At 28.1% G+C, this 21630-nt stretch overlaps 1 protein-coding gene across 1 annotated transcript in view; it reads right to left on the minus strand.

The window, feature by feature from the left end:
- LOC142320185 (limbic system-associated membrane protein-like) overlaps positions 1–21630 on the minus strand; it is a 507330-nt gene that overhangs the window by 206808 nt on the left and 278892 nt on the right. The gene's annotated exons all lie outside the window — the stretch shown is intronic.

The following is a 21630-nucleotide window of genomic DNA, read 5'->3' on the forward strand; positions in this document are numbered from 1 at the left end:
TACTTCATTGTACGAAGTAAAGGAAGTATTGTGATCGTGAAAAATCTCGGTTTCCAGATATCAACGGAATTATCCATTTTAACCATCCCTGAATCCATTTTGACTAGCTTCGGCGTGATGTCTTTACGTACGTATGCATGTATGTATGTACGTATGTATCTTGCGTAACTCATAAACGGATAGCCGTAGTATGTTGAAATTTTGGATTTGGAACTGTTGTAATATCTAAATGTGCACCTCTCGTTTTGATTGCAATCGACTGAACCAAAAGTGTCCAAAAAGCCCAAAATTCAATATATATTGGAATTTGAACTGTTTCTTAAATGCAGTAATAAGCTCTCATTGAGAGATTTCCAATTATAAATACAAGTGGTACTTATTTTCATTATTTTCAAAGTTACAGGCAAATAACATTTTAATTAATGAAATATTTGTATCTTAGGGAAGACACATCGGTTCGAATCAGACTTAAACTCCTTTTTTTTTATTATTTTTTTTTTAATTTAAATATACGATTTATTAATAATTATTAAGCTCTCATTGTAAAAAATTTTACGATGAATAATATTTCAATAAAAAAAAAAAATAAAAATAATATGAAAAAATAACAGAAAGTTTTAACGAAATAAACTTTTATGCATTTTTTATTTAAAAAAAAATTGTAGATGTAATTTAATGGGCATACAAGGAAGTCATGTGTTGTCCACAACAGATTTTTTAATTTATAGAGCAAACCTACGCGCCAATTTTTGCCAAAAAATTAAGACATCCAGGAAAACCGCTGAACAGTATTTTTTGTTCTCTACAGCATGATTTATAACGTTAACAATTCTGTTTGCATGTTTGTTTTGCTGTTTGGATGTTTCTCCGTAAACCCAAATTGGTGATTTGGAATTTGATCGTTTTTTTTTTTAAATAACTGTTCAAACATTTTAGAGACCAGTGGAAGCAGGCTTATAGGGCTATAAGATTTAACATATGTTGGTTCTTGGTTCTTTACGCGGTTTCGGTATAACAACTATTTGTGAAATTTTCCACGGACCAGTTGAATGACCAATTCGAATAATAGCATTAAAAATTAGTGACTAAACGTATGGCTTTTTGAGGTAATGCTTGAAGAACCTGACCAGTAATTAAATCATAACCCGACGCCTTTGTTGGATGTACTTCGTTGATAATCACTGAAGAAACCCCGAGGAATGTAAAGGGTTTAATTGGCAAGGACACTTGAAAAGGACACTAGAATATTCCGAAATTGTCCAAATTTCATTTGGATCCGTTTCGATATTATTGGGCTGGAGTTCGTCGGAAAAGTATTCGGCAAATAAGTTCGCCTTCTCTTGAAAACTTCTCATCCATGTTCTATTATGTTTACGGAGAGGAAAAATAGACTGCTGGGGTCTCTTGAACGAGTTTGTAGCTTTCCATAAAGTATATTCAGCAGACTGCCTATCAGAGATATAGTCAATATAAATTGAAACAAAATGTTTTTAAAAATTTGAATTAACCTATTCAATTCTTGAGAAACCCTCCTGTTAAATCTTCCCTTATCAGCAGGGTTGCGAGTTCTCTGCCATAAGCGTCGTAGTCTCCAACGTTCTTCTATCTTTTCTCTGATGAATATCGGATATGTATTTTGAACTGGGGAAGTAGAATCCAAATTAGAAGTGGAGGCCACGACATTAACTGAATCAATTTGGTCAATTCGTGTACTGCATTATCCACATCGGACGGTGATTTTAAAGCACGTCCAAACTTCAATTTGAAGGTATTCACCTTCAAAAAGTTTTGAAAACGTCGTTTACTGGCCAATTTATTAAACAGAATGGTTGATCGAGCAGTTAATATAACGTCAGATGATATTGTAAGCATAACAGGTGTATGATCTGACGAGAAGTCAAAATGTGGTTCAAAATGTAAATAGTTTTTAGATACCTTTGAAAATGAAAAAGTCCAGGAGATCTGGAATTTTATTAAAATGTGAAGGCCCGTAGGTTATTTCTCCAGAAGACAAATACTCCAAATTATTATCCGTTGATCTGCAAAGTTACGTGCCTTTTGATGAAGTTAGTCGCAATCACCAGTGTGTATGTGTTTAGAATTCCAATCTCCACCACATCTCGCATCCAAGGATCTAAAGAATGATGTAAACTGATCCGCATTTACAGCATGTTTGGTGTGAAATAAACGGACAGAAAGTTGTGATCGATCATCGTGGATCACGTACATCAACGTACATCAGAACGATTAGCTTGTAAAAAGTCCTTTTGTGTTCAAGCGTTGTAAAGAGAGAAAATGTACTTTTAATAATAACAGCAGTACCACTGTGTATGAATTCCCCGTTGGATAATTGATGCAACGTATTGTATAGCCATGAAACTTGACAAAATGTCTATCAGTAACTCTTGTTTTTTTTCAGATGTAAGTATTATGACGATGTTATTAATATTTAAAAAAGCTTCTAAATCTAGTTTTTTATCAAGACGATTCACGCATAGTCAAATTATTCTATCATATATTTTCAAGCATTCGCTCAAATTTCTTAAACATATGACATCCATGACTTCCATGAGCCCATGAAACTTCTGGTTATCAATAGTTTGTTGATCACAGGGACAACTCATTTTAACTTTTTCAACGTAGATAGAACCAAAATATTCAGCCTATTATTATACTCGTTATTATAGCTATGATTAACATTATTATTATCATAATTATGAAAGTCATTGTTAGTTGTGTTAGTTACAAGAACAACTCCTCTTTTAGAACTCAGTTTGATATTTTTTACATTAGTATAAGTAGTATTACTAGTAACATTTTTATTAGTTGCAACCGTAGAAGACAGGGCGCGTTTGGGAGAATAGACCTTAGTTGTATGCTGTTGAGAAATTTTACAGCCTTTGTAACTCGCTGGGTATTGATCGACGCAGTTAACACAGGAAGGTGGAACCTGCGATGCCTTATAACAGGACTATTGTGGCATGATCTGCAACACGTTTTACACATTGGTGCAGACGATTGCATATATTTTTGGTATGGCCAAAGCGTTGGCAACGTTTGCACTGGATCACTCTTTTTTAACATGTGGAGCTTCAAAGCTTACAATTGTATAGTTGAGAGATCTCACGCCAAAAATTTCTTTTTTATTAGATTTGGGCTCAAAATGTACTAAATAAAGCGGTAGAGATTCTTTCGTTCACGATGTATAACCTTAATAACGTTTCCCACCTCGTCGTCTATCTTCGTCAATTCATTAATGATTACCGATTTTTCTTCCGGGTGATGCATGCCTCCCATGACCACTCCATATGCTCTTTCACGTTTAAGTTTATATGTATAGTGGCTAATACTGTTTTCAAACATTATTACCTAATAATTTTATATGTTTCAATATCAGAACTTTTACCTTGTAACCCGATCTCATTGGCACTTTGTGTTTAATAACATTGCAATCAGGAAATAATTGTGACAGAAAACTTTTCAATCAAGTTATTGCATTATTGCCTGTTACAAAAATAGGCTCTTATCTTAATGTTTTTGAATGAAAACTGTGGTTATCAACAAGTTTTTCAAGAAGACTAAATTTATTTAACATAGGAACAGCAAAAGTAGATGGACCAGCTGATTGTACGCAAATATTAGGTTGCCAATGCACACATTATAATGTGTGCGTTGGCATTTTTTTGCCACCGGAATTTCATCATTCTGCCAACTGATATTTTCATTTTGTGTGCACAATACTGGTATTACTTGGCAGGGAGGTTTACCTCTCTAAAATCCGTAATATCACTTTCACACTCTGCTTCTGAAAAGTCACTCATGTTATCGATAATGTAGTCTCTAATTAACTTACATCGCATCAATTTCCGAGGGTTCCTGTCAGAACACTTCAGAAGCCCAGGTACTCTATTGCCTTGTAGGTTAGGGTTCACATGAGACAGTATGTTATTGTTTACATTCTATGATTCGTCGTTGCTATGAATAACAGCTTGTAGCTGGTTCATAGCAACGCGCTATAAAAGATTATGTCGCTTATTAAAAACGACACTGAGTAAAAATATTCCTTCTTGAAACAATAATTAGATAATAATGCACAATATAGTCTATAGATAATATAGTCTTCAATATAATATCTTGTTATACTTGTTATAAGATGAATTTCCACTAGAACTCACTAGACACGTCTGTCTTACACAAAAACAGCTGTTACATATCCGAATTAGAATAAACGAAAGTTAATTTAAATAGGATAAACAAAAAATAAATATGTGACATTAAACAATAAAATAAATCTCCAGTCGATTATAAAGAAACAGTATAGACTTGCCTTATGTACGTAAAGTATTATTTTCTGGTTCACTGACTCAATTTTGGAATTAAATCAGCTTTACATACAGTTAACCTGATTTATATTGTTATAAAAGATATATATATATATATATATGTGTGTATATCGAAATTTGATTTTAAATATAATTTTTTACACAGATTAAAATTATGATAATATAAACATATTATTACATAAGTAATAATATTTCGAATTATGAAGGATTTTATTTAAATATTCTGTAGGCAGTTCTTAAAGGACATAATTTATTTCCTATTTTCACAGAAAAAAATTAATAACTAGGTTAAAAAATTAAATTTTTATAGTAGCTACAATTAAGCTACAATCTCAATACCAGTCAAATTTTATAAAGGTAGTTATCCAAGTTTTCATTACATTCCGGTAATATTATAAAATAATCACCAGCATAATTGTATGAAATGATGATTTTATATCATTTTGAGTAATTTGAAAACTTATTTTTATTGTTTACATAAATAAAACTAATAAACGTTACATGACAGTGATACTAAACGGCGGAAATTTACATAATGTTAATTAACAAGATTTAACAAATTGATTGGTAAATACATCAAACCTATTGAACAAAATAATAATTATATTGAACTCCAAATGTTAAAAAAGAGATTCACAAAAACAAAAAGTTTTAGCGTCATATTAAATTTTAATTACAATAGTAATATAATTATTGGTTATGAATATTTAAAATTTTCAACATAGCTATGTGTAATGCATTTTGATGTATTATCTTCCTATCACAATATAAAACAAGTAACTCTTCATCAACACACATGTAAATGCCCGCAAAACATTTTAATAAAGCGAACAAACTAACTCAATTATTATCACGTGTATTAATTTTTTTTATTTTTTTTTTATTTACCGATGACAGATGTAATCAAATTATTGAAGCTCAGATTTAAAATGAAAAATAATTCTATTAAAACCTTATAGCTGATCAAATTATAATTATAACGACAGTTTTTTTTTTTTAATATATATAGAAAGAGGTTGTGTAAATAAAAAGTCTCCAAATATATAACAGGAGCATTTAATTATATTATCCAGTAAAATTATAATGAGCTTATTAAAAAAAAGGTAGCAATGTATTGCATGGCTTTTCCAGCTATTAATAATAAAAATTAAAAGTCAGAGCCAAAACGCAAACAAATAAAAACATATATTTTAGAGGAGGAGAATAAATTTTACGATAAACTTTTCTAAAAATATTCATATAGAGATAATATTAATAAATTTTCTTAAGTAAAGTTTTCTAAAATTCTAATAAATAAATCTTCTTTAATAAAGGCTATAATATGAAACCGAACATTTATAAAAAAAAACCTTTTTGCATTTTATCTCCAAGGTGTATAATTTAAAAACAAAAGTAGATATTTAATAACTTTATGAAGTATAAACTTCCAAAAAAAGTTTGATAAATATTTAAACAGAAGGGAGATATGGAAAAAGAACAAGAAACATACACTTCAATTTTAAGAGGTAAGGGTTGATTTTTTTTTATTACTTATATATTTATTGTTGGTAACAAATTTGTTTTTTCTCTAAAATTCCTCTGAAAAAAAACATACTGTTTTTTTCGCAATATCGCCTTTAATGATTTTTTTTTTTAAATTAATATGATCAATGCCCCATATATAGATTAGCCAAATTTGAATAAAACCGGTTACATATCAATTCTGAGATAAAAGAGCAAAAGCAGTGCCCCATACTTACGCGTACGTACACATGGTTTTTTTTTGTTTAGATGAAACTAGTTTACTTTAAAATTAGTGGACCTTAAAACGTAAAGATTTTCAAACAACTCGATACTTGATTTTTTACATGAACATCCTATTTTGCGGTTTAATTCTAGCTATATTCGCCAGGAAAGTAATATAATGAAAGTAATCTACAGTACACAATGAGTGGCTGGCTTTTCTAACTACCGTATTCGTTGATAACAATTAAAATATGTTCTAATAAGTATTTTCAAGAAAATAAGTTTATTAAGCGATGTATATTATAAGCAAATTATTATATAAATAAAAATGTTTTCTACCATTTCATCTCTACAAATGGGAAAATTCAGAGCAATATCGTATTATGAAGTAAGAGAAGAAACCTGAACTATATTTACTGCATCATCTTAGAAATACGAGTACATGGAAGGTATTAAAAAATTTATTTAATAAAAAGAATTAATGTTTTTTATGACATAATATTTCTTACTTAAAACCCAAATGTTTATATTTAATAAAAATAATTCATTTCATCAATTTAAACCCGTCGTAACAATTATAAAAAAAAAAAAATTATCTTATGAGACCTAGGATCATCACTTTACGTATCAGGAATGAATATTGGGTATTTCAGTTACATTAAGTATTAATAACAGGACACAACACAACAAAAAAAAAAAACTGTTAATAAGTTACAGAACTGGAAGAATTATACTATGTGTAACAGAATATTTTATCGAGAAATATTGGATAAAGATGTTATTGGTTTAATTGAAATACAATAATTTGTAGGTACATTTTAGTTTCATTACGTATTTTACGACATATCAATCATTTTGAGTATAACTGTAGAGTTTTTAGTTTTAACTCGAATTCAAATTATACAAATATAAACAGGAATGTACTTTATTTGGTCACTGATTAGGTCAGTATAGAACTACTATAATCCAGTTATTCAAGAACAATTTTTACATCATCAAGAAGAATTTGTTACATCATTAAATGTAGTTTAACATTAAAAGAAAAAAAAAACAAAGAAAAATATTTTTAAATGTCATATTAAACAATATTGATTAAAGAATTTCAAAGAGCCATTTTACATATTGTAAAACAAAGGTTATAAAAGAAGTCGATCTTCAATGATACATCTCTTTTAAAAGATTTCAACTAAACGTTCTCTATCGTTTTAGTTCTGAACAGATTCCTCTATCTCCTTATAGCACCTTCTTTTTCTGACTAGGAAAAGTATAAAGTTTCATTTTCTTTCAAACATTTTTACTTCCTTGTACGAAGTAAAGAAAGTACGAAAGCACGAAAAATTTCGGTTTTCAGATTTCAACGGAAATATCCATTTTGACAATCCTTGAATCCATTTTAACTAGTTTCGGCATGACGTCTGTACGTACTCTATTATCTACTGTATCTATCTTTCATAGCTCAAAAAGATTAGCCGTAGAGAATTGAAATTTTGGATTAGGACTGTTGTAACATCTAGTTGTGCACCTCCCCTTTTTATTGTAATCGACTTGACCAAAAGTGTCCAACAAAGCCCAAAATCGCAAAAAATTTGAATTTTGGACTTTTTCTTAACTGCAAAAATACGCCCTCATTGAGAGCTTTTCAACGACATATCATAAATGGTACTTATTTTCCAGAGTTATGTACAATTAAAATTTTAATTAATGAAATATTTGAAACTTACAAGGGGAAGGCACATCGGTTCGAATCCATATACATATAGGTTCGACTTCATATACATATTTTTTTTTTTAACTTTTTTATATTTAAATATATTGATTAATTAAAAATTATTAACCTCTGATTGTAAAAAATGTTTTACATTTTATAAAAAAATGAAAATATTAAAAAAATGAGAAGTTATTAGTGAAATAAAATTTTATGTAATTTTTTATTTTAATTTAAAAATTTTAAGATGTTAAAAATTATGTATATGAAGTCGGATTCGAACCGAAGTGTCCCTGGTAACGGATCCGACACGTTCTCACTTACACTACATAACTCCTTGAGCGGGGTGAAATAAAATTAATATATAAACTAATATAAAATGCTGATACGGACAGCACAAAGAAAAGTCATGCAATGTGGTGTCCAACACAATTTAATTGTATAACTGTCCACTTTATTAAAGAAATGGAGGATCGTATCTCACTTTCAAATGAAATAAGTTTAAATGAAGCGCAGCAAAAAATGTGTACATGTAATTTAATAGGCGTACAAGAAAATCATGGAGTGTCCACATCAGACTTTTTAATTTTCAAATTCTCCTTTTTTTCCTTCTTCCTTCTGTTTATCCCTCACTCCCTCCATGATTCTTTGCTGAAGACGATTTCTAAATAGGTTGTATTCCAGCCAGAGTTCTGGTTTTGCTATAAAAATGTTGTATTCTAAAATAAATATATAAGTTTTATAAGTATATACCTATTCTTATTAATAGACAACCGTCATGGCAGTTTTCCTTTTTGAACTTTAAATTTCAATTTTTATTCACCGAAGTCCCAATGTAAATATTGTTCTCATTAATGCTAATAATGGAGGTAATTTCAAACGTAACGAAATAATAATTCAATCTAAGTTAAATTATTTGCAGGGGGCAGCGAGTTTTAATTTTTGTTAGAATTTTCATTACTTAACACAATATATAAATTGACGAAGAATGTGAAGCAAAAAGAAAAACACTAAACAATTCAATTTAAAAACTTTTAAATATCACTACTACGATTAGATTGCATGTTTAATTTAAAAATAATTAATATATATTTTTTCATGAACGTAACGACTGGGAAGAAATTTTTCAATATTTCATCGATTTATAAAATACAAAGTAATTGTTTCACAAAAGTGAAAACTGTAGTGTGTAAAAATTATAAATTACATATACTAAGATAAATAAATATTCAAACTTCAAACGATTTTTGTAGCGTATATTAACAATCTGGAGAACTATGTTTAACGATAAAAAATGTATACTACAAAAAAAAGTCGAATCAACGTGATCTTTTATTAGTTGTAAAAGCAACTGTATCCGTAAAAATTTGATACCAGAAGATTTAAATATCTTTCGATATGGAGATTCTCTTAAAGAAAAAAGTCTTAAAATTTGAATAATCATTCTTGATAACAAAACAAGAAGGAAGAAAAAAACAAATCAAAAACGAATAGGTCTATATTCTCAAGATAAAACAGATTCAAGTGGGCAATAAAGTATTGTAAAATAATACAGAACGTAGAAAGAATGAAGAGAAGAGTTTAAACTGAACTACTAACCGAACTATTACAAACTTGACGTTAGTCTCTTTCTTGATAAATCTTATAAAGTAGAATGGGTAGAGGATTTTCTGGATTATCTCTGAGAAAGAATATAAAAAGTCCTTCCATGGTCTTAGACAATTAATATTTTATTTTTAAATGTAATAAAATTTCGGAAAACTATTTTAAATTTCTCAAGGAATAAATACGAAATGGAATATTATTTTTAACGAATTTTAAACGTTTAAGAAATATAGATTTTTAAGTTTTTTAGATTCTAATTATGCTGACAATCGGTATATTTAAAAAAGTTGAACTAATAAATACATTTATTAATATTATACTATAATATTACAATTATATTAATTGCAAATAAATTATATTAATATTGAAGAAAACTATTTCCCGAAGTCGTAACATCCCTAAAAATAAACAGAAAATATTCACACAAAGTACAAACAGTTTTATTACCTTATGTTGCATGTTACAGAATTTCATTCAACTTAATAAAGTTTATGGCAATTTTATTGTGAATTTTTATTTATATACTTTTTTTTAAATAACAAGAAAACAAATTCTATATTGCATCACATTTCTTGCATCTTAAAATGAATAAATCGAATATCTGATAAGTATCTTTCACATTTTATTAAAAAGAAATCTGATGTGGACATCACATGACTTCCTTGTACGCCTATTTAATTACCGTACATATACACATTTAAAAAAAAAATGAAAAGTACTTAAAATTTTATTTCATTAATAATTTATGGTTTTTGTTTTATTGCTGTTATTGAATTATTATTTATTGTAATTTTTTTTACAATCACAGGTTAATAAACATAAATAAATCAATATATTTAAATTAAAAAAAAAGTTAAAAAAAGAGATGAAGTCTGATTCGAACGGATGTACTTCCCCTTGTAATATCAAAAAATATTTCATTAATTAAAATTTCATTTGGCTATAACTCTGGAACCAATGAAAATAAGTACCACTTATGATATATCGCTGTAACTCAGCGAGGGCTTATTACCGCAGTTAAGAAAAAGTAAAAAATCCAAATTTTTGTTTGGATTTTGGGCTTTTTGGTCCAGCAATTAAAATTGCACTCAAAGTGCAATCAAAAAGGAAGGTGTAAAACTAGATGTTACAGCAGTCCTATATCCAAAATTTCAACAAATTATAGCTAATCTTTTTTAAGTTATGCGAGATACATACATATGTACTTACGTACAGACGACACACTGAAACTAGTTAAAATGGATTCAGGGAAGGTCAAAATGAATATTTCCGTCGAAATCTGAAAATCAAAATTTTTCGCGGTCACAATACTTCCTTACTTTGTACAAGGAAGTAAAAACTGTGAAATGTGATGATATTTGATGTCTTTTTTCAACTTAGAATTAATTAATAATAAAATAGTTGAGTTGAGTAAAATAAAAACCCCTACAAAATTCAAGTTTAGGGGTAAACAGGTTTTGTTTAAAAAAAAGGCTGTTACCCAGATCAAACCATCACATATAATAAAATCATCATATATTAAGAGTCTATTACATTAACTTAAAATATGAATGAATCTTCAAGCCGAATCTTGAGATGCAGTGACAAATCGAAACATGTTTTTTTTTTAAATAGTTAAGCATGCAACACCTAAAGCTACGAGTGAATTCAACTTAGATAATATAGTTAACTTTCACTATTAATGATCGTTCATGAATCATATATAGGTGAAGGTTTGCTTTAAAAGAGAAGAAAGAATGTTTGTGTTGAAATCTAGAAATTTTCTAAGTAAGAAACAACAACTTCGGTTATAAAACCTAACACAGTAATCAGAAATAGAAACATAAAACTAATTAACATTCGGTACTGAGATTTTTGAAAAGACAAAATATGGGAAGTACATTCATTATTTTACTTCTTGAATTTTAGTATGAGACTGGGGTTTGTTATATTTTCTCAGTCCTGTTAAAAGGTTTGTAAAGACTAACAATCTCTAAAGTAACTATTAAACGTCTTGAAGCATTTGAAATGCTGGTTTTACACACGACCGCTGAAGATAAGTTGGCTGGAGAGGAATATTATTGATATATTCAGTCAAATGAAGAAAACCTGGAGATGGTAAAGTAGAAAAAGGTGTTAAGAGTCAGACTATGAGATACCGTAATACTTATGAAATTTTGTACATTATACTACAGCAGTGGTCAAGCTTATAGGACTGATATAATGGTTACCTCCTCGTTGCCAATCCCCCAACTTTAGTTGGGATAACCCCAACTACCTGGTTGGGATTTAATTAACTGGGCCTAATTTGCACGTCATAGATATCATCCTAATAATGTTAGACCTCAGGGGAATTGCTTATTTTTCACTAGTTGAACAGATTGCAACACATACTTACATATGTAAGGTCGAATTACGAAAAATCTTTAAATTATTTTTTAGATATTCTCACGAATACTATACACACCAAAAACCTAGTTGCTATATTTAATTTTTACCAATAAATTCAAGAAACCGTAAATGAATTTTACGAATTACCGTAAATGAATTTTTAGAGTGAATTTTTACTCTATTTCAACCCTTTAAACTCAGACTTTCAAAACATCCTTTCTTACTGTGCACTTATACTACAAAAAGAACGGTATAAAAATTTTCATCAATTTATCTTCAGTAGTTTTTTGCTAGGTGCTATCAGTCAATCACGACTTGTTATTTGATAGATATACATACAGCGAGAGAAAGAAGTAAAGCTTGGAAAATAGCTCTCTGAAAAAAAATTGTCCTTAATTTACTTTTGAAAAATAAAATGAATTAAATTCTCAAAAATTCTGAAATTTTTAATATATATTTATTTAGAATAATATCTTTAAACGAAAGGCAAGCAGATTTTATTCCTCTAGACTGACTACTTTTTCTCATTACAGGCAACTTTCTTTATAAAAAAATATATTCGTCACTATTTATCAAATATAAGCTTACTACTTGTAAAGGGAGTAAATGTCAAAGAAACGCCACTAAAACTAGAAAAAAAAGTGTAATGGTTTTCATTAAGGCAACGGAAGAACGAGCAAGAAAAGAGTAGACAAGTGAGTAAAAGAAGAGACGAAGAGTGTTTCACGAGAAGGGGGAAAAGAAAGTATCGCGATGTAAGCGTCTGCTGGCGCCGCGGTGCTGAAATGTGACTTTAATAATGCTCACTGCATTACACCGTGCAAAAACCTCTAAGAAATATGAGACAAACTATGTATACTACTCGGCGTTAACCGCTTATTTATATTTGCCAGTTATTTGCCATTCCCTAGTCTGAAAGTTAGGGCCACTACAAGCTGACATCAGGCGTTCACTCAGTACATCAAATGATAATATATTCCAAATTTACATATGTACATCGCTTTTTCCTAGTTGAATAAATATGCAATCCCAACTTACACAAATACATTAAAATTTACGAACATACAAATACACTTTCTCAGAAAAAAATAAGTAATGAACAATACAGATCCGGTGCAAGGTGAATAATTTGATTTGCAAAAAAAAAATAATAATAATAATAATAGGAAGATAAAGGAATAAAAAGTAAAGAAGATATGAGATAAATATTAAGAAAGGAAAACATAACATGTATTATCATCAGTAGTTAAAGAATTTTCTTAAAAAACAGTCCTTATGAAGAATTAATGATCCATTTCATGATTCCTTTCTCCTTTTCTCTTGATTAATTCTTTTCAAAAATAGCTCAGGATGTACGGTACCTGTATCACCGGATCAGTCGGTTATGTCAAAATGATACTGTTTAGTAGCTGCAGTGACTACCGCTTTCTTATCGGAACATACCGAGCGAGTTCTTCGATTAACCATAATTTTAGTTATAATCAGCCCTAAAAGAGACGCAATAAATCGGTTCATCGTTAGGAATCATTAAATAATAAGCGTTATTACTATCAGGGAAAGTAAGTAATTATTTCCTGTCGTACTTAGGTATCAAAAAAATATAATGGTTGAAATTTCCTATGAAAATATAAAAATAATCCAACAAAGCAGAAAAATTTTACTTAAGAATCAATATAAAAATATACAAAGGAGTAACAAAGATTCTGAAGTATTTGTGTAAGCGTTCATCTTTGTATGTTGATAAAAATAAAATCAGATAATAGAAGACCAAAAAGACAAATAATAAATTCATAAACGGAGTTTTACGAGAGAATATTAAAAATTATATAGGTTATTAATTTATCAGATTAAGATGTTTAAAATATGAATTGATGAAATTAAAGAATGAATTTTATCAAAAAGAAAGTTTTGTGATACTCATTCAGGCATTCAGAATTAATTAACCTTTTAATAAAAATAAGTCAGTTAAAAACTTCAAAGAAGAAAGATTAAAATATATAAAGAAGATTAAGTATAATGATGGTTAAAAATATATAGTCTACGTGTAATTAGATCGAGTGTAAAAAGGGCGAGGAACTAAGCAGCTTATTAAACCCTAGAGTAATTAATTATATAAAAAATTGTATTTTTTTATTTTTAAATCGGTGTTATGAAAGCTGGACACTGGAATAATTAATACTGATTATCTTATTGTTATTAATGCTGATATAAAAGTTTACAATTAAAGTAAATCAGATCATTGAAATAATGTGTATGATTTAATGGGTACGATTTAGAGGGTTCGTAAAGAAAAAAAATTAAGACTTCATCTATGTATTTTATGTTCTGCCGCAGTTTACCCTTTCCATGCTGGAAACATTTTTTATCATAGAATTGATTTGATACAAACTACGCTTAGCTTCAGTTAAATAAAAAAAAGAATGAATGAATGAATAAACCTTTATTTTCCTTATACAAAATATGACAGCAAAAAGAATTACAATATATAATTAAGAAACATCTTGCAAAGGATAACCTGCGCGCAGGAATGAGTCACTTTATATAATATTTCTAAAAAGGGAATATACAAATCAAAAATATTTTTAAAATAAATAGCAGCAACTTAAAATTCCTACATAAATAAATAAAAGTTCTTACAAACACGTAATTGTTAAATATTGAGATCAATTAAAATTAAAATTTATTCTTTTAGAAAAACGATAAAAACTAAATATAATAATACTATATAACAAATGAAAACCCGCACTATGCATTCAAATTCAACTTCTAGATTTAGTAATATCAAGAAGATAAAACAACATGAAGATAATATAAATAATATTTATATTTTTTTACACTTTTATGCTTAGCATATTGTATAATAAATTGAAGTAAAATGAATATTGTTATATCTGTTATGTTTTTAAACTATTTTTTAACAATATAAAATAATACAAAGTATTGCTAAATAATCTTAGTATTAATATTATAACAATAATAATAATAACCCTTAATAAGTTTGCCTTCCTTAGTTTGAATTAGCTCCGTCACAGGATAAAAACCAAAACCTTATTAAGATTGAATTAGAAAATTAACTAATTATATAATTTAGACTCGATCATAAAAATATGTTTGAATAGTGATTCATACGCAATATTTGTCTATATCCACTCACCTATTTCTTTAAGGAGCTTTTTATTCACTCTACTATACATAAATTTACCAGGAAAGAGATTTATTAGTTTAGTATAAATACACATTAAATTTCTGCTGCAGATTGATGATAGGTTATTTCAGTGTACTATAAAGGTGGTACAAGATGGTCTCAGATGATATGATGAATCATCACTGGTATTAAAAACTTTTATATTTTTGTTAATATATAAAACAATGCTTTTGACGTAGAGCTGTCTCATTGTTTAACACGTTAAATGTCCGGTATTAACACGTTAAATATTTGGAATTAGCTATTTAAATATCAACCAAAGTAAAATTACAATAATCGTAAGCTAAAACATATTCTGTAAAAATAAAACTTTTACTAAAAATATCGACGATATTTATTTGAACTTTATTAAACACTGTAGTGGAACCTGCTAATATATATATATATATATATATATATATATATATATATATATGATAAAATTATTGAAAGCATAATTCAGGACTTTATACTACGACTAGTATAAAGAGGTGACCGACCGAGTTAGTCTGGTGGTTAACTCGTCATCGCAAATCAACTGACTTTGAAGTCAAGAGTTCTAAGGTTCAAATCCTTATAAAGGCAGTTTTTTATACGGATTTGAATAGTAGATAGTGGATACCGGTGTACTTTGGTGGTCGGGTTTCAATTAACTTCACATTTCAGGAATGGTCGACCTGAGACTGTACAAGACTATACTTCATTTACATTCATACATATCTTCCTCATTCATTCTCTGAAGTAATGACTTACGGTGGTTCAGGAAACTAAACGGAAAAAAATAATAGTATAAAGAAGTAAAGATATACGTAATGTGTCATTGCCAATAAGTTTAAAGCTTAATATTTCGCTTCACAGAAACGACTATAATCAAAGATGGCCTCCTTCTATTTCCCAAATAATTCGGACTGAATAGCTATCAATTAAAACTGAATAGTAAACTGAAATACCGTTGGTCAAAAAATGCGCAAATTAGACGAGGACGATAAGTAAAAATTAGATATTAGGCACTAACAGCGAACAATTTCAAAATTTTTTTACGCGTTTTGTGAGGATATAAACTCATATTAGGATTAAAAAATATTAAAAAGATACTTTTTTTAAGTTTTGCTCGATTTTAAGAAATAAATGAATAATAAAATTATTTGAAAGAAAAGAAATATGAAATTTTTATTTCGATTTTTTAAAAATCATTATAAAGAAGATAATAAGCTTCAAATTTATAGGCAAAGGTTTAGCGCGAATAGCATACGTAAATTAGTGTTCCTTTACCATATGAGATATATATTTTTGTTAAGATTAACAATTTGTTTCATGAAATAAACTTAACAAGATTAATATAATTTTAATTTTTAATTACAATTATATAGTTAAATATTAGTATCGTATCAACAAATTTAATATTTACAACAGGTGTTTAAGTATTAACAATATTACACAAATACTTTTTTTAATGAATTTAAATAACTTATGTTTATTTTATTCACTTATTATTGAAGGAATGGGTGTATGGAATATGTATATGTACGAATAATAATTCATGCTCTTATACCTGAACCCGTAAAGATAAATCAATGCGGTCTCATATTTCATTTTAATGAGAATTTTGAGACACATTTCATAAATATTACTTGCAATTTTAGTTACCGTGACAAGGAGAAACTTAATGAACATGCCTGAAATTTCAGTATATAAGCTAAATGTTGAAATTAAATTATAATAAGCAGAAAGTATTTTCATTAGAAATAACAAAAAATAACAAATAACAAATAAAAGAAAGAGAAGAAAATAATGAAAGAGAATAATAAGAAATAGAAGAAAGAAATAGGGATAAAGGAAGACGTATAAAGGAGAAAGAACGAAGAGATTGTAAACGGATAAAGGGCAGACAATAGGGTTCACCTGTTGTAACCGATGTGTGGGGAAAAGCTGATTACATTCAGAGTTCCTGCTAATCCAACAATCAATCCCGTGACCGGACACCAAGCCCAATATCCTCCAGATCGAGACTAAATTACCTACCAAATAACAGTTTCCAAATCTATCTACATTCAATGACCTTTAAGTGACCACTGATCAGCAAATCCAATTTTCTTCTTCCTTGATATAAATGAAACGTATATCATTTATACTATTTTTATTTTTTCTATCAACTAGAGAACACATAATTATGACATAGATGGAAATATTTTTTGTCTCAGTTATTTATCCAATATACAGTTTTATTTCTTAATTATTCCAAAATAATAGTAGTATATATTTTCAAATGAAATAGTTTAAATAGTTTTTAGAATCGATTTAATTCTGAATATCACTTAATTTGCTTCATTGTTTAAAAAAAAAAAAAATTATAATTAAAAATTTCTCTAGTAAATTATGTAAAGAGTGGTGTAATATACAGCCTACATATATTCTAAAAGTATTTTATAAAAAAAAAAAAATGTTTATTGACTAAAGTCAAAAGAGCTTTATTACATAAGTAGCCTAAATGTTATGAACCGGGTGTCCTTAAAAGGTGAGGAAAAACTCTAGGAAGTGACACTATTAACATATGAAGAAAAAATCGAGTGGGCTGTGTCGCCGCGCACGGCCGTTGGTTTAACGTGAAACGTTACAGCCCTTAAATGAAGTTCATCAAAGCTACAGATCGACCAGCTTATCTGTAGAATTAGATAGGAGAGCCACCATCGTATTTTTTAAACAAAACTGAAAGTCTCCAATGGAAAATTTTAGTTCATTCATTTGGTCAACTCTACAGATAAACTGGTCGGTCTGTATGTCAGCCAGTCACTTTTAGCGTATTGGATTGAAATAAAAACGAGACATTGACTGCGAACTAAATTAATTTTTAACATAAAACAGACATGATATTTATTTCGATTAATATTCGACGACAATTTTGTTCAACATTGGTCTATGATATGAGAAGTAAGAGGTATTTTGACCATTTCTGAATCCATTTTGACTAGTTTCGACGTAACGTCTGTACGTACGTATGTATTTTGCATAACTCAAAAACTACTAACCGTAGATATTGAAATTTTGGATTTAGAACTGTTGTAACATCTAGTTTTGCACCTCTCCTTTTGATTGCAATCGACTGGGCCAAAAATGTGTATACAGTCAGACTTCTAAATAAATTTGGATTTTGGAGTTTTTCTTAACTGTAATATTATGCCCTCGTTGAGAGCTTTTCAACTATATATCGTAAGTAGTACTTATTTTCATTAGTGCCAAAGTTATAGTCAAATAAAATTTTAATTAATGAAATATTTGGATCTTATAAGGGCAAGGCACATCGGTTCGAATCAGACTTCATATACATATATTTTTTAAACTTTTTTTTAATTTAAATATATTGATTTATTAAAAATTATTAACCTCTGCTTGTAAAAAGATTTTTATCAATAAATAATAATTCAATAAAACAGTACAATAAAAAAGTATGAAAAAATCAGAAGTTATTAGTGAAATAACATTTGATGTAGTTTTCATTTCAATTCAAACATTTTTACAATCAGAAGTTAATAATTATTAATAAACCAATATATTCCGATTTAAAGGAAAAAGTTAAAAAAATATACGTATTTGAAGTCGGATTCGAACCGATGTGCGCATGGTTATGGATCCGAAACGTTCTCACTTAAACCACATATATACTTGAGCGACATGAAACAGTAATAATCTATAAACTAATATAAAATTCTGATACGGATACCACAAAAAAATGCGATGCAATGTGGTGTCCACCACAATGTAACTGTGTAACTGCCCACTTTATTAAAGAATTTGAGGATCGTAACTCTCTTTTAAATGAAATAATTTAAATGAAGTGCAGGAAAAAATGTGGATATATAATTTAATAGGCGTACAAGGAAGTCACGTTGTGCTTACATCAGTTTATTTTTGTAGTTAAAGATTTAAGTACAAATTTAAATAAAAAACTTTTTTTTTAATAAAAGAAATTTACTGAAAATGCTTTAAAATTCTGAGCGATATAAAAAGTTGCAGAATTTTGATTATTTATTTAATAATTTTTTGTAATTTGGTTTTATTTGATTATTTTTTTTTAATAAAGTTTTATCATTAACTATCGTTTATAACAGTTTAAAGCATGTATACTGACAGTTTTAATAACAAAATCATATTTTTTTGTGAAAATTATCTTCTCAGTGAAATAATATCAAATTCAGTCATATAATTAATATAGTGTGCACACCAGGGTAGTAAAACGTATCCTAAAAGAAATAATAATAATACATATGATTTTGAAACATATAGCAATTTATTAATTTGAAAGTTATTCTTGAAATTAAATTAAAAGTTTGAATGAAAAGAAGCACTTTTTGAATGCTCTAGTAAATACACATCGATGAGAAATAAAAAAATAATTGTAATAAATTTCCTGAATATTAAAAAAAGACTCATTTTGTTAGTATTTTTTTTAAATGATATTTAATATAGCTCATAGTAAAATAAATATATGCGTTGAAGGTTTTATGTTCTGATATAGAAAATACCCATAGGTAGTCGTGTAATAATACTGCAACAATGGGTTCGGTTGTAAAATTGTTATAAGCCCAAACATGTAGTTTTTGAATCTCTGCTCTGTTTTCCTGTGAAGGAGATTTAGAGCTTTCAGATTTTCTACAAAAGATGCTGGTATGTATTGAGTTTCAACCTACGGTGTTTAATGTTTGCTCAAGGTATGTATTTTGCGATGATTCGAAGTATTTTTGACAGCAACTGCTGTATATCTCAATCTATCCTTTGTTATTTGATGCATTCTAAAGTCGGTTTTAAGAATTGTTTTACGAATTTGTAGTGTTTTAATCACTGTAAATTTTGATTTTTTTTTTTAATATAAAATAATTTTAACTCTTAGTTTTCATTACATTTTTTATTTTTCTCATTAATACGCCTACAGAACTTTAACAATTAAGTTCTTATGCGATACTTCTTTGATACTGGACCGATTCTATACTCGGTTTTCACTGCGAACCTTTGTTTGTCATATTTCACAAACTATTGAGAAATAAAACAGTAGCAGTGTGGTTTGCGAAAAACACTGAAATACTCGATTATCTGGGATGTCTAACCGTTCGAGAGGAAATAAGATGATTAGGTACAAGATACAAAACGAGACCGAACAAACATGTGAACTGGCTCTGGGTTACCTCTTAGATAACAGCAAAGACTAAACACCAAAAGCGACTGCATACATTAGATCTGTAAGTTTTCCAAGATTTGAGGTGAATCAGCTGCGCTAGGGTGTTGTGCATCGTCAAAATCCTCGTTTTGCCACTTAATTTTCTTGGTTCTTTGATTTGTTTCACTGTTTCTAGTTTGATCAGTTATTTTTTGTGTGATACTATTTATGCATTGATACTATTTATTGGGATTTTCTTTGGTTTTTATTTTTTGAAGTTGATCATTGTCCTTTGTACTTATTTATGTTTATTACATATTTATGCATACTGTATAAGATATGTATATATATACATAGTTCATAGAGGGATTTCTATGGAAACTCATGTCACTTTTTTTATACAAATTGGCTTACGGTTTTTGGTAAATTGGAACCGATTGTAAATTAAACATGCGGCAAAGAAAAAAAAGATGCGATACTATGACCAAGAGTCAATACCACGTCTTTAATCCATGTAGATTCAATAACATAAAGGGATATCAATGAGAAAATAACCAGTATTTTATTTTTAAGAAGATATACAAATTAAAGTTAAAAAAATTCGGTATTCTATCAAAAATATAATTTATTTATTGTTTAAAAAACTTACACTCTACTTTATTTAAATTAATTATCATAAAATCCATACCTGTAAATAATATTGGAAATTTTAAGTTTTTATTTAAATTTATATACATTTTTATATTTTGAGTTTATATTTATGAGTATCTGTTTACATAATTAAGTACGAGTAGATGCTAGGAAGAAAATCTAGAAAGATTTATTTTTCAGAATGTAGATATTCAATAAACAAATATAACAATATCGATTATAAATTCCACCAAAAATATTTAAACAGTGAAAACTAGAAGAAAGAATAATATTAACGATAATTTACTTTTAATATTAAACTTAAAAAAAAAAATTATTTAATGTGAAGAATTTACTGTTATGTTAAAAAGAAATTATACAAGACAGCGTTAATAAACAATATTTTAGACGTTTAAATGTGATTTAATCATATTAATCTAAAATAAAACACTTGATAGACTTTTAAAAAGGTCTATTATAATTCTGTTATTTATTTTCAAGTGAGATGGACGATTAAAGACTTTAAACCTACTTAGCCAGACAGATGGCCCGGGCCGGAAAAGTTTCAAGATGCAGTAATCAATTGTAGGACTTATCTGCTTGTAAAAACTGATGCTTCTTTAAAAACTTTTTCTGAGATAAAGAAAGCTATCGATTAACTTTAAGAATCAAAAACTTTTAATTCTCCTTAGGGCCTGATCAATCATCTGTTAAAATTCTAAATTGAAATAAGGAATAAGAATAAAAAAGTATCAAAATCAGCCCAGAAAAGTCTTAATTTAAATTGTAAATTAACTATTATGCAAACTCAAAGAAGTTGATTTTTTGTTAAGTTGTATCGATACTTTATCTTCTTAAGATAAAGATATTCTTAAGATATGTACTTCATTTGAGTTGTGGAATTGAAAATATTCTTCTT

Source organism: Lycorma delicatula, chromosome 2, assembly GCF_047948215.1.
Source record: "Lycorma delicatula isolate Av1 chromosome 2, ASM4794821v1, whole genome shotgun sequence".
Lineage (NCBI taxonomy): Eukaryota > Metazoa > Arthropoda > Insecta > Hemiptera > Fulgoridae > Lycorma > Lycorma delicatula.